Source organism: Thunnus albacares, chromosome 16 (assembly GCF_914725855.1).
Source record: "Thunnus albacares chromosome 16, fThuAlb1.1, whole genome shotgun sequence".
Lineage (NCBI taxonomy): Eukaryota > Metazoa > Chordata > Actinopteri > Scombriformes > Scombridae > Thunnus > Thunnus albacares.
Window position 1 is genome coordinate 26,476,102 of NC_058121.1, and position 14,929 is coordinate 26,491,030.

At 37.2% G+C, this 14,929-nt stretch overlaps 1 long non-coding RNA gene across 1 annotated transcript; it reads left to right on the forward strand.

Annotated features, from left to right (window-relative positions):
- Window positions 1-9,627: 9,627 nt before the first annotated feature.
- Window positions 9,628-10,209, forward strand: LOC122965579. The gene is made up of 3 exons (XR_006398258.1): window positions 9,628-9,930; window positions 10,021-10,049; window positions 10,135-10,209. It is a non-coding gene; the product is annotated as an uncharacterized LOC122965579 (long non-coding RNA).
- The last annotated feature ends 4,720 nt before the right edge of the window (window positions 10,210-14,929 follow it).

Genomic DNA, 14,929 nt, shown 5'->3' on the forward strand with positions numbered 1-14,929 from the left:
TCTCATGTGCAGAGACGAATCAACAATGAACTGATCTACTAACAAGTATATCAAATATATCTTATTCCTCTGTGCTGTAGACCTCCGTTGTTGTCCAAAAACTATTAAAAACATGTAAATGAGCCACACTGCTGCACTGGGCGATATGTTCCTTCCAGGCTATGATACAAACACAATACTTGTTAGCAGATCACTTCATTGTTGGTTTGGCTCTGCACATGAGATTTGTTGACAATAAGATAAATATAGAAAATTGCCAGCCTTATCCTTTAACTTTTAAATCAGGTCCATAATGTCATAGAATACTTTTTTACACCTGCCAGCCAATCAGAAGCATGTACTTTCTTTAGAAATTGAAACTTTTCTGTTTTTGTCCAGAGGCTGACTATAAACCCTGCAGTGACTCAATCTGCTCCAGAAACCAGTCAGGACACGGTGAGATCACACATTACACACTGCACGAAGCTACACTCACTGTTATGTTTCCTTGTTCTTTACTGTATAAGACACGCAGCGACTGTTGAGTTTAATTTTCTTGTGCAAGAGAGAAGAAAAGAGAAGTAAGATGATGCAGCCGATTACACCAGAATAGATAGAATAGAAGAGTGTGAAGCAGGAAGTCATGAGTGTTGCATGTTGGTTGTCATGGAGAAAAAAACACACATGCTCAGAAAGTTATTAATAAACTTGAAAGCATTCAGAGATCAGACAAGACAATCAAGTCATGAGAGTGAGTCAGTATATCAGTGTATCCACATGTTACTGATCAGCCATCATGTTGTCTTCACTGTGTAGGCCGATCCTGAAGATGGTGTTTCCTACGCCTCCGTCAGCTACACCAAGAAGACCAACAGTGAAGCCCGGGTAAGCTGTGTTTGGGTATACATGGTGCTGTTACTGAAAGAAGAAAAAACAAGTTATTTTAAAGGATATTGCTGGCAATTTTCTATATTTTTATTATTGTCAACAAATCTCATGTGCAAAGTCAAACCAACAATGAATTGATCTCTGTGCTGTAGACGTCTGCTGTTGTCCAAAAACTATTAAAAACATATAAATGAGTCACACCGTTGTACTGGGTGACATGTTCCTTCATCACAAAGAGTTTTGGCACATTAGTTTGTGTAAAAACAGCATTAAAACACTAATAATAGTGATATTAGTAGTTCTATGTGAGGCAGATGCCACTGAGCATGTGCAGGAACATGAGTCTGTTTAAAGTGCTTCTCTGGCTTGTTTTACTACATATCACTCTTGACTTTATACTACATTGGAATAAAGAACTTGAGTAATATGTAGCACAACAAGCTAGCAAAGCTCTGTAAACAGAACTGCATTCCTGTATATGCTCAGTAGCGTCTGCGTTACAAGGAACCACTTGCTCAAGACTGAAAATGTGATCATTAGTCTTTGGAGCCGTTTCTAAACAAACTAATGTGAACAAACTCTTTATAATGAAGGAACATGTCAGCCAGTGCAGCAGTGTGGCTCACTGACATGTTTTTAATAGTTTTTGGAAAACAATGGAGATCTACATCACAGAGGAATAAGATATATCAGGCTTTAGATACACATACAATACTTGTTAGTAGATCAGTTCATTGTTTTTTTATCTTTGCACATGAGATTTGTTGACAATAAAACAAATATAGAACAAACAATTTAGAAAATCGCCAGCCAAGACATACTGTACTGTGGTCCTAAACCAGCAAGCAAGACAGATTTACATGACATTTGTTATGAACATTTATAGTCCACAAAGGATGAATCGTGATGTTTTGTTGGTGACCACCTCATCTTTACTCTAGCGCCACCATCAGACCATCATGTCATCTTCACACACAAGATATTTCATCATCTAACTAGCAGATAAAGGCTGAAACATGGTGAACATCACAGTTCTTAGATGGCAGTAAAGTCAGGATATTCTAAACATTTGTCAGGTTATGTTGTGTCACATGTTGAGTATATGTACTGTATGTTGTGTATGAAATGTGTTGTGGTTTTTGTTTTTTGGTTTCTCAGGTTCGGGTTGAAGGTGATGGTGATGGTGAAGGTGATGCAGTGACCTACAGCACTGTGAAAGCTTCCTCTGCTTCTGCTGGAGCCTCCGCAGATCCCAACAACGTCTACGCGACCATCGAAAATCCCAACAAATAGTAGACCACGGTGTTCATATCATTACTTTTATGATATTTCACATTTTAATTGTAAATTTTTACTTGTATAATAATATCACCTGTCTTTCGTGGTAGTGGTATTTTTCTCTTTACCTTCTATTTTTTGACTGTTATGCATCACAACAACAACAACAAAGCAAATTCCTTGTATAAAGCTACTTGGCATTAAACCTGTTTCTGATTCTGATTAGTTAAAGCTTTATGATGAGAAAACCTGTTTTTGTTTGTTGAATCAAAGCCAATTACTCTTTACTATTCCTTTTCTGGAGCTTCTGTTGATCCAAGTAACCTCTACTCTACCAACAAACCAACCTACAGTGCCTGAGCACCATTTTACTGGCTTTAGATATTCACTGCTGTTTCAGAATAAATATTTGAATCTTCACCAATCTTTACCAGTCGACTAAATCCATACTGAGCAGATCTTTGAATCTTCATCAACCGGGCAAATCCTCAAAGATCTGATCCTGCAATAAAGAGGTTATGTTTGTTGAGGCAACATAATTGATAAAATAATTTAGTTGTATATGAATGAAATTTTGAATACTTTTTTGATTCCTGCAGAGAGACTGTGTAAAGACAAGTTTTTTGGACAAAAATTATATAAATAAATAAACAAATATGACAACAAGAGAAGTGACTAGTTATGTTTATTTTTATGATCATTTCCAGGATGTATTGTTGTTAAAAGGTTTTTTGTCCAGAAGGGGGTGCAGTAGATTAAATAGTGAAAAGTTTAAGTAATAACCCAACAATTATAAATAATCATAATATAGGATACATTTTGGTTGATGAACTTGCAGTCAGGAACTTTATTGTGCTCATTGATGTATTTACCACTGTTATTATTAATGATATGGTATTTATATTCGTTTTCATCAATGCTTGGAATAATCATTTGTGATATAGTATTTGTATGTTTTTTCCCACAAAAAAGTTCAATTACCTTATTAAAATCCTTAAAATGACATCTACTCCTTGTCCCTCATTGAAAAATCCCAAATTTATGAATATGCACATACTTTATATTTCAAAAGTTGAACTGTTGGACACAAGATGTCTCCTCCTTCACTGTAAAGTCCATTCTCAGTGTTTGTGCATTGCAGGTTTCAAGTTAACACATCACACCTGTGTAAACTTAACTTAAGTTGCATACTGGACCGTGATTGGCTCCAAACTAGTTGTGATGTCACAAATCGTGCTCGTACTGAAGATGAGCTCAGAGAAACTTTCCTCTTTCAGCAGATGAACATGAAAACAAACTCTGCACATACATCAAACATCCAACTGAGGGAACAAGAAGAAGAAGAAGAACTGAGTGAGCTCTTCTCTATCTGACATGCTCATTCCAACTTCTCAATATTTTTGTTTTGCTCCGTCCTCTGCACAGCGTCCTATTCTACCGGGAGCGGGTCAGAAGCGGAGCGTCTTCACTGAGAGGAAGCCTTCCGCCGTTTAAAGTCAGTTGCACTCCTACTACAGTAATTACAGCAGCCTAGTCGAAGCTGATAAAGTCCCTTAAGGCTACCGTAATTACTGCAGTAACAGGGCAACTAAACTGCCCAATTTTGTTAACTTGCTCAGCTTTCGTTGATTTGGTAATTTTCCTTGATTTTTGTGCTTCTTCTATGGTTAAGTAGGCTACGCAGTTAAATGGTTTCTTTAGTCATCTGTTTTAATTGCGTTTATTGTTGATATACGACCAGGAGTCTGCATAGGGTATTTTATTTTGAAAATTGACCGGATGCTCAATGCTGTTTTTGTGTCTCACTTCCTGCCCAGCTCGATCTGCTCTGTGCTGCTTGACGCGACTTCCGTAAAAAAATGACGAGGCACCTGTCTGTAGCGCAGCGGAGCGGAGAGCCGCTTCTGAAACTGTGCACCGTGTCATATTCTGGTGGGCGAGGAGTTTGACTGACTTCTGAGTTCATGTGTGGTGTCTAACATCCCCAGGAAGTTTTTAATAAGCTGTATTTTAGTGTCTTGACAGTTCAACTTCCAACTTCCTCAGTCCTCCTCCTCTAATATGAATGAAAACTGTAACAGACCTTGTTAAATCTACTGACTTCCTTCTGTTGTATTTGTAAAGATGGATAGCTCATCCAGGTCTCTGGAAATTACATTTGTACTGAGAATTACCTCTAAAAATGCAAATACTATCACTGTGCACAGGAAGTGAGAGAGCAGTGTGACTCGAGTTCAAAAGAATTATATGAATAGAGCTTGTGGTTATAGATGAGAAGTACTCTGACACTGAGACACCACAATGCAAAGGAGGAGTGTTGTGCTTGTGGTTGGTGGGTAAAGAGAGACGTGAATGTCTCTCTTTACCCTGTATGAACAGTCAATAATGCATTTAGAAAGTTGGATTTGATGCTTTATTTGTGCTTTAGTGCAATGTTCCAATAATCTCCCCTGACAACAATTAAATCAAAGAACAAAGGCAACAAAATGTTCATTTTATTTAACATATTTCTTTCTGGAAACAATCCCTCAAGCTCAGAGATCTGCTGACTGTAATTTAAGCAACATATTTAGAAATGTACTCTATGTGATGATTCTAACTGTGTAGAACTATTCTGTTGTGTCAGTTGTTTCATTTATGCTTTGTATTTTAATATATAACATGGCTTGCAAACAGCTACATAAGCCAAATGAGGTGAATTCATCATCCATTTCAGCACCACGGACAGCAACACTACAAACCTCCTTATCAACAAGCTCCTGAACTTCCTCTCAGTTGACATGATCCAAGTGTGCTGCAGGAAGGCGTCTGATCCTCGGTGAGGAGCTATAATTCACCTGGTGGAAAGCAGCAGTAGGAGGATGAGTGTCTGTAACCCCCTCCTCCTACATTGTAGAAGAAATGCCAAAAAATACCTTTTAAGCGGTTTCATTTTTCGTGACAACAACATAAATTAACTTGTGATCTCGAGATAATGGCATTAAAAAAATTATTGCAAGCACGACTGTTCTTGTCTTACATAAGAACTTTATCATGCGAACTTGGTCATCATCAAACACTTCCCTCTCTGTTCTTAGAAAAAGACATTTAGCTGCAATGAGGAACAAACAATTCTTAGACAACTAAAATATCACCATTTCAAGCAGTTTCATTTTATTATACTTAATGAAGAAGGAGAGCGGGGTGGAGAGAGGGAATAAGAACCAATATATGACAGATTTGAACCCATAACTTTAAGAGCCACCTGAAGGCTTCTTGTGTTTGATCTAAATAGTTGAGCTATCCATGTGAGGGAGACATGGAGAGGAGAAGACAGGAAGGAACAAATGAGAATGAGCTCCACCCATGATAAATCGCGAGGAATCAGCCTTTTGCTTTAGTGTGATAACAACATAAATTAACTTGTGATCTCGAGATAATGGCATTAAAAAAATTAAACTTGTCAATTGCTGCCAGTTAATTACTGTAAAATTCACGGTAGATTTTTTACAGCGTACTGTCACCTTTTTGTCTTGCAACATATACTGTAGAGCCTTATCATTACACCCCTAAACAACAAGTACATGAATATGATCACATATTACAGTGAAAGACGCAGAACTGCTGGGAAGAAGACAGAAAAGCAACAACACTGAGCAACCAAATCTTTTTATATGAATGATTGACAGGTGTTAGTAACATGTGACCCTTATATAACTCCTTATATACCTGCCTGAGCTACTGTAAGTATCTACTCCGTATATATAAAAGTTAAATTGAGAGAGTGACCACAAAATTTCCAGGGATTCATTTTTTGAAGTTTGACATGAATCCAAATAGCAACAGTTTTTCTTACGTGTTAATAAAGTGTTTGTTCCCAAGAGCCTTATAAGGCTAACTTGGTCATCATTAGAGGGTAAAACCTCCAGAGTTTGGCTGATGTTGAACCCACATTCACCCCAAAACACTTCCCTCTTAGTTCTTAGAAAAATATATTGAGCTACAATGAGGAACCAACAATTCTCAAAACACTAAAATGTCGACATCACCATGAAGTTTTCAGCCGTATCTTGTCGCCTTAACAGCTGCATAACTGCATTTACAACTCAACGTCCGCAGTCGTCCTCCTCCAACCTAACAACCCACATTCACACCAAAAATTAGCTCAGAAAAACATGCTGCAAAGAGGAACAAACAATTCTCAAACAACTAAAATATCACCATATATGTTTTTTCTAACAATAACTTCATCTTGCACTGTGTCACATTCTGGTGGGCGAGGAGTTTGACTCACTTCTGTGTTCATGTGTGGTGTCTAAGATCCCCAGGGAGTTTTTAATAAGCTGTATTTTAACACCTTAACAGTTTAACTTCCAACTTCGTCCTCCTCCTCCAACCGACAACCAAACCAAGTCTAAAATGAGTGAAAACTGTAACAGACCTTGTTAAATCTACTGACTTCCTTCTGTTGTATTTGTATAGATGGATAGTTCATCTAGGTCTCTGGAAATTACATTTGTACTGAGAATTACCTCTAAAAATGCAAATACTATCACTGTGCAGAAGAATGAGAGCCAATTTCAAAAGAATTATATTAATACAGCTCTTATATGAACAGAGCTTGTGGTTATAGATGGGAAGTACTTTGACACTGAGACACCACAATGTAAAGGAGGAGTGTTGTGGTTGGTGGGTTTGGAGAGACGTCACTGTCAACGCTAGTTCTCAGCTCATACTACATTAGGTTTTTTGCTGTGAGTGATGTTTAATCATGACTGAGGGAGGAGTTTAATAGATATTTAGAGAGATGAGTAATTGATAATTGACATAAATTTATCAACTTTAAGAAGGGAAATAACATTCCAGTCACTATAAGGAAGTGACACTTTACTAATAAAAGTAGGGAGATGCTGGGTCTCTCTTTTAAAGAAGCACTAGTTGAGAAACGTTGACCATTCAATGCATCAGAACAACAAGATGGATGAATTCAGATGGATTAAAATATCTTTATTTCTGATTCTGGTGCTTCACTTCAGAGGTAAGGATACATATTATATATATTACAATAAAAGGAACATTGCATATTTAAAGTAGAGTAGAGTTTAGTGGATAATACACATTTATGAATGTCTTGTATTTCAATTTATCCTCACATTAACTGTGAATATAACAGTCATGTCCCTATTTAGGTTAATTTTTCATATTTCTCTTTCATCTTCTCAACAGCAGTAACAGGACAAGCTTCTTACACCACTGTCAGAGATGGAGATGAAGTCACTTTGTCTTGTGAAAATGTGATAAATGATCAGGACAAATGTGATGGCACTACCTGGCTCTTTGTTGGTTCAGGAAGCACATATGCAGTAGCGCTGATTGAACTTGGGCAGATTCATGAAAATGCCAAAGCTAAATCAGACAGACTGAGTGTTACAGAGGACTGTTCTCTGGTTATAAAGATAGTCACAGTTGAGGATGTTGGTGATTACACCTGCAGACAGTTCGACAAATCAGGACGACAACAAGGTCAAGACTCTCGGGTTTTTCTGTCTGTTGTTACTAGTGAGTATTTACATCATAATGTTTTCAGTTCTGTCTTGTTAGAACAATATACTGAAACGTTACAATAATTATGATTACAGTGATGAAGTTAATCTGACTCTTGTTGTCTTTCTCTCACAATATCTCCATCTTCACCAGTGACTGAACATAGGGACACCAGTAGGATCAGCTTGTACTGCTCTTTGTTGACATATGGAGAGTGCCGACACACAGTCAAGTGGCTGTATGACGGTCAGGATGTGGATAAACAATATGTACGAACATCACAGTCTCACTGTTTCGCCGCTGTGACATTTAAGACGTTGCATCACAAGTCCAACTATTATGAGTTATTTAAGTGTAAAGTGACAGACAAAAGCAGGGGAGAAGTGCAGCAGTTTACCTACAGCCCTCCATCATCAGGTGAGTGTATGATGAGCTGTAAAATCATTTCATCCTCATGTCAAAAACATAGAACTACATTTGTTTATTTGATGGATTTTTAAAGTTTTCAGATGACATCATTCTTTCTCATTTAGTTACTACAGATTGTAAACGTGAGGTATTTTCTCATGTTACAGTTTGTTGACAGCTGCAGAATTACTAGATTTACTAGAATTGGGCAAGACTGAAGATGCATGTTTAAAGCACTACATGTCAGCAAGCAGTGTTTGCAGATTCAGATCCTTGTTATGTAATTCTTCTGGTCTTAAAGTGGATCTATGTTTTTACAGTAACCATGTATAAGCTGACCGTGTGTAATATGTTGGTTGTGACTCATAGTGATGAACCTACAGAGCATTATCAGTGACTCTGCAGCTCCCCTCGGCTTTACAGAGCTTTATAGTGAGTTTCAGCTCATTGTTCAGCTTTCCGGCTGCAACTTTACTGTTTTAGTTCACTCTCAGTGCTCTCATTGCATTGTTCAGCAGCAGCAGGCAGTTGTTTTCATAGAGAAAGCTCTTCTTTGAAGCCAATTTGACATAGTGGCCAGACTGTGTAATTACAGCTTCTGAGTCCAACAGGGGCCCAAAAAGCATTTTTTCCCACATATAATCATGGGAAAAGGAGACATTAGTGCGCTTGTTCTATAGGCCAAGAAGGGTCTATCTGCAGACTCGCAGTATCTACACGACACACACCCCTGACCCCTAACCCTAACCCTATCCATCTCACTGCTCATGCCTAAACCCAACCAAGCGAGTGTGTCATGTAGTAAAGTGGGTGTGTCGTTTAGATACTGCGAGTCCGCAGATAGACCTACCTGTATTGGACCACAACACAGAAGATCATGCGGAAGCTGTGCGGAATATCCGGGTAATTTTATACCTGGAAGTCGAACTTTTTTGGCTTCATGCACCATTGAGCAGCTTTCATAGGAATAAACAGGGCCCCACCTCCCGAGCTGTATCCATTCTCTTAATACATCCATGCTAAAAAGCCACTGTACACGACCTGCTCATCACCAAACTGCAAACAGACCCAGTTAGCTGTTGACTACCTGGTGAACATAGTGGAGCATTTAGCAGCTAAAGAGCCAGATATTTCCCTCAGGAGTTGGTAGAGAGTAAAAACAGAACTAAAAAAGAATGAATATCGGACTTAGATTCACCAGAAACACAACTCCAAATGAATGATAATGTTGCTCCGTAACTGCTGGATGTGGAAATGAGCAACTGTTTGCTGACAAGTTCATTGTTCATGTCAGTGTTGTGTTCACTACTTGTTTCTGTTGCCCCCAAGTGGCCAAAAAACTCAGTTAATACGGGTTTAACATATATGTTACAGATCACAACAAGTGATGTTTGCTGTGTTTTTTGGATTATATATATAAAGTAAACTTTTCATCAGTTCAAATTTCAAAATGAAAAAAATACAAACATTTCAACAACAGTGTAAATACTGTATATCTAAGCATGAATTGCTTGATATATAGGGATGATCCTGATGATCAAATGAAACTTACAAATTCTGATTCATTTATGTTATATGACACATATGATACTTGTTCAACTCTTTTATTTCCACAGCAAACACAAACATGCTCCTTAAAATGTTTTAAATTTGCCAAAAACTGTTAAATGTATATTGGAAAGGAAAAAAAAGGTTTCTGCTCTTCTATAACTAAAACTTTCTTCAGTGACACATTTCTATATTCCACAGTTCGTACAGATTTTTCTGCTCTGAGCTACGCCACGTTGGTGATGCATGTGGCTGAACTCCTCCTCATCATCATTGTGATTACTATTCTTCTCTTCAGAGCTCGAGGTGAGAAAATGTACACACAAGTTTATTAAGTCTGATTGAAACAAACTGTAAGTTTAGAACTGAAATGTTACTCTGTGATTTGTTTTGCAGGGAACCAGAGACCACCTGATGACAAAATTGTGAGTTGATGTGTAAAATCAATTAATAAAGTCCATGTTACTGTAATGCAGGACTGTGAATGTCTCACTGTTTGTGTTTGTGCAGGTTTTAAACTCAGGAAGAAGTCGAACAGTGAAGAGTTTTAGTCCAGCAGCCAGTCAGGTAAATATCTGATCAGACAGTAGCTGATGGTGCGTTCAGGGTCTGCTGAGTCTGTCAAATGTAAAAACTTTTAAGACAACAGTCAGCTGGGAGGAAAATCTGGTTGTGTGGGTGATATAACTAAATGTAAGGGACTGCTGAGCATCCCAGTTCAACATTTATTTGTTCCATTTTTACTCTGAATCTCATGTGTGATGTGTTGTTTTTCTGTTTTTCACAGGCCCATTATGATGAAGATGAAGATGTAAAATATGAAAACTTTTGAGACCATTCAGCTTCTGTCAGACTCCACAGCTGAAAACAAACAGCTTCCACATTAAGATCAACTAATGAAAAGAATAAAACAAATTAAAGATTATTTTATCACAATGTTAATCATCTAGATAATAAAGAATATAGAATCATAACAACATTTAGAGTGTTTTCTTAGTTACTTAAAATTGGCTTCCAGTTTAACAATTTATAATCCATTTAAGATTTTACTCATTGATTTGTGTACACAAGAAATAAATATATTTTATTTATAGCATTATTGTAAACATGTTAGTCGTCCAGTGTATTTTTTTAAACTTTGTAGTGTGACTGAATGAGCTTTCAGCCTCAACAGAGTCTCTTTATCATAACTGAGAATTATATAATCTGGAAATATAAACTGCTTGATAATCACCTAAACTATGCTGTATTTTGTAAAACAGTATCATGGCTTCACTGTAAAAGGTGAAAATTCTTTGCAATAAATGTTTATATAAATTTTATATAATTAACTTCTCTTGAATTCTTTCTTAAGCCCACATTGTTGTAATTTTGAAAGAAGGCAAGTTTTGATAATGTTTTGTTTTTGGGTTGCTGGATATCTCATCCAGGTCTCTGGAAATTACATTTGTACTGAGAATTACCTCTAAAAATGCAAATACTATCACTGTGCAGAAGAATGACTTCCTTCTGTTTTATTTACTGCTAAAACTTTGCATCAGCTCACATCAGTGTTTCTAATGTTACAAGCTGCAAAGTAAGAATGCAAGTTGTGATAATGTTTTTACCTCTAAAAATGCAAATACTATCACTGTGCACAGAAAGTGAGAAAAGAATGACGCCTATTTCAAAAGAATTATATGAACAGAGCTTGTGGTTATGGATGAGACCGAGACACCACAATGTAAAGGAGGAGTGTTGTGGTTGTGGTCGATGGGTTAAGAGAGATGTTCACTGTCAACGCCAGCTCTCAGCTCATACTACATTAGGTTTTTTGCTGTGAGTGATGTTTAATCATGACTGAGGGAGGAGTTTAATAGATATTTAGAGAGATGAGTAATTGATAACTGTCATAAATTCTTCAACTGAAAGAAGGGAAAAACATTCCAGTAAATATAAGGAAGTCACACTTTACTAGTAAGAGGAAGAAGATGCTGTGTCTCTCTTTTAAAGAAGCACTAGTTGAGCAACTTTGACCGTTCAGTGCATCAGAACAACAAGATGGATGAATTCAGATGGATTAAAATATCTTTATTTCTGATTCTGGTGCTTCAGTTTAGAGTTAAGGATAAATATAATACTTTAGTTACTACCCTCTTGTATTTAACACAGAGAGTTTAGTGGATAATACATATTTATTATTAATGATTGGACAGCAGAAAACTACCTACAGCTCAATGCTGATAAGACAGAGGTCCTGGTTTTCGCCCCAGAAAAGGCTGCCCCAGGATTATAAAAAGTATTGGGCCGCTTTCCTCCACTGCCCAATCCAGCCTGCGCAATTTAAGGGTAATATTTGATCAGTCCTCGTCATTTGACACCCATGTAAAGCAGCTTACCAGGTCTTGCTTTTTCCACTTGAGAAATATTAGTAAACTGACATCTATAGTCTCATCAGTTGAACTAGAAATTATTATACATGCTTTCATTTCTTCTCGCAATGACTAATGCAACGCACTATTTACCTCACTTAGTATGTCTTCTGTCGATCGTCTGCAGACAATCCAATAAGCTGCTGCAAGACTACTGACCAGGTCAAATAGACGGTCTCATATTACGCCCATATTGAAAACTCTTCATTGGCTTCCTGTTGCTTTTAGGATTCAGTTCAAAATTCTCACCCTTACTTACAAAGCTCTGCACGGTCAGGCTCCTACCTATATTGCTGATCTACTACACCCATACATATCTGCTCGCTCTCTTAGGTCAAACATGCAAAATTTTCTCTCTGTTCCATGCACCCGCTTCAAGACTCGTAGCGATCGAGCTTTTGAGGCCGTGGCACCTGAGCTGTGGAACGCTCTGCCTACACCCTTAAGGTCTGCTGACTCTGCATATTCATTTAAAAAGCAGCTTAAAACACACCTTTTTAGACAGGCATTTGAGAGCTTCCTGTAAGTAGTTGACATTTTATATCTCCATGTTTTACTGTGTATTTTTTATTATTACAGATTGTTAATTTCTCTTTATTTCTATGTGGCATCACGCTCATGTAAAGCACTTTGTGATGATTGTCTGTGAAAAGCACTATATAAATAAATTTTACTTGCTTTTTTTTACTTACTTACATTTATGAATGTCTTGTGTTTAAACTTATCCTCACATTAACTGTGAAGATAACAGTCATGTCCTTCTTTAGGTTAATTTTTCATATTTCTCTCTCATCTTCTCAACAGCAGTAACAGGACAAGATTCTTACATCACTGTCAGAGATGGAGATGAAGTCATTTTGCCTTGTAAAAATGTGATAAATGATCAGGACAAATGTGACGGCACTACCTGGATATACAGTAGAGAAGAAAACTCAAGAGTAGTAGAGCTGATTAGACTTGGGCAGATTGGTGAAGATGTCAAAGTTTTATCAGACAGACTGAGTGTTACAGTGAACTGTTCTCTGGTTATAAAGAAGGTCACAGTTGATGATTTTGGTCGTTACAGCTGCAGACAGTTCGACAGATCAGGACAACGACAAGATCGAGATGCTAAAGTTTATCTGTCTGTTATTGACAGTGAGTATTTACATCATTTTTTCAAGTTTTCAGCTCAAACTGTCTTGTTAGAACAATATACTGAAACTTTACAGTGATTATAATTACAGTTATGAAGTTAATTTTACTATTGTTGTCTTTTTTCTCACAATATCTCCGCAATTAATGAATATAAGCATGATGATAAGGTGATATTATCCAGCTCTGTGTTGAAACATGAATACTGTTAAGACACAGTGGAGTGGCTGTATGACGGTAACAGGGAGGATTTCACAAACCTGCAGACATCAAGAGATTCCTGTAGAGCCATTGTGAAATTTACAGCTTCTAATCTTAATCAGAAGTCACATTATTCTGAGTTATTTAAGTGTAAATTGACTGAACGTAACAGCGGGACACTGCTGTATGAACAGTCAGTGATGCACATAGAAAGTTGGATTTGATGCTTTATTTGTGCTTTAGTTCAATGTTCCAATAACTTCCTCTAACAACAATCAAATCAAATACAATAAGATGTTTATTTTAATTAATATATTTCTTTCTGGAAACAATCCCTCAAGTTCAGAGATCTGTTGACTATAATTTAAGCAACATATTTAGAAATCTACTCTATGTGATGACTCTAACTGTGTAGAACTATTCTGTTGTGTCAGTTGTTTCATTTATGCTTTGTATTTTAATATATAACATGGCTTGCAAACAGCTACATAAGCCAAATGAGGTGAATTCATTATCCATTTCAGCACCACGGACAGCAACACTACCAACCTCCTTATCAACAGGCGCCTGAACTTCCTCTCAGTTGACATGATCCAAGTGAGCTGCAGGAAGGCGTCTGATCCCTGGTGATGAGCTATAATTCACCTGGTGGAAAGCAGCAGTGGGAGGATGAGTGTCTGTAACCCCCTCCTCCTACATTGTAAGAGAAATGCCAAAAAATACCTTTTAAGCAGTTTCATTTTTTGTGATAACAACATAAATTAACTTGTGATCTCGAGATAATGGCATTAAAAAAATTATTGCAAGCACGACTGTTCTTGTCTTACATAAGAACTTTATCATGCGAACTTGGTCATCATCAAACACTTCCCTCTCTGTTCTTAGAAAAAGATATTTAGCTGCAATGAGGAACAAACAATTCTTAGACAACTAAAATATCACCATATATGTTTTTTCTAACAGTAACTTCATCATGCACTGTGTCATATTCTGGTAGGCGAGGAGTTTGACTCACTTCTGAGTTTATGTGTGGTGTCTAACATCCCCAGGAAGTTTTTAATAAGCTGTATTTTAGTCTCTTGACAGTTTAACTTCCAACTTCCTCAGTCTTCCTCCTCCAACCGACAACCAAACCAAGTCTAATATGAATGAAAACTGTAACAGACCTTGTTAAATCTACTGACTTCCTTCTGTTGTATTTGTAAAGATTGATAGCTCATCCAGGTCTCTGGAAATTACATTTGTACTGAGAATTACCTCTAAAAATGCAAATATTATCACTGTGCACAGGAAGTGAGAGAGCAATGTGAGCACATTTCAAAACAATTATATGAATAGAGCTTGTGGTTATAGATGGGAAGTACTTTGACACTGAGACACCACAATGTAAAGGGGGAGTGTTGTGGTTGTGGTCGATGGGTTAAGAGAGACATCACTGTCAACGCCAGTTCTCAGCTCATACTATATTAGGTTTTTTGCTGTGAATGATGTTTAATCATGACTGAGGGAGGGGTTTAATAGATATTTAGAGAGATGAGTAATTGATATCTGTCATAAAT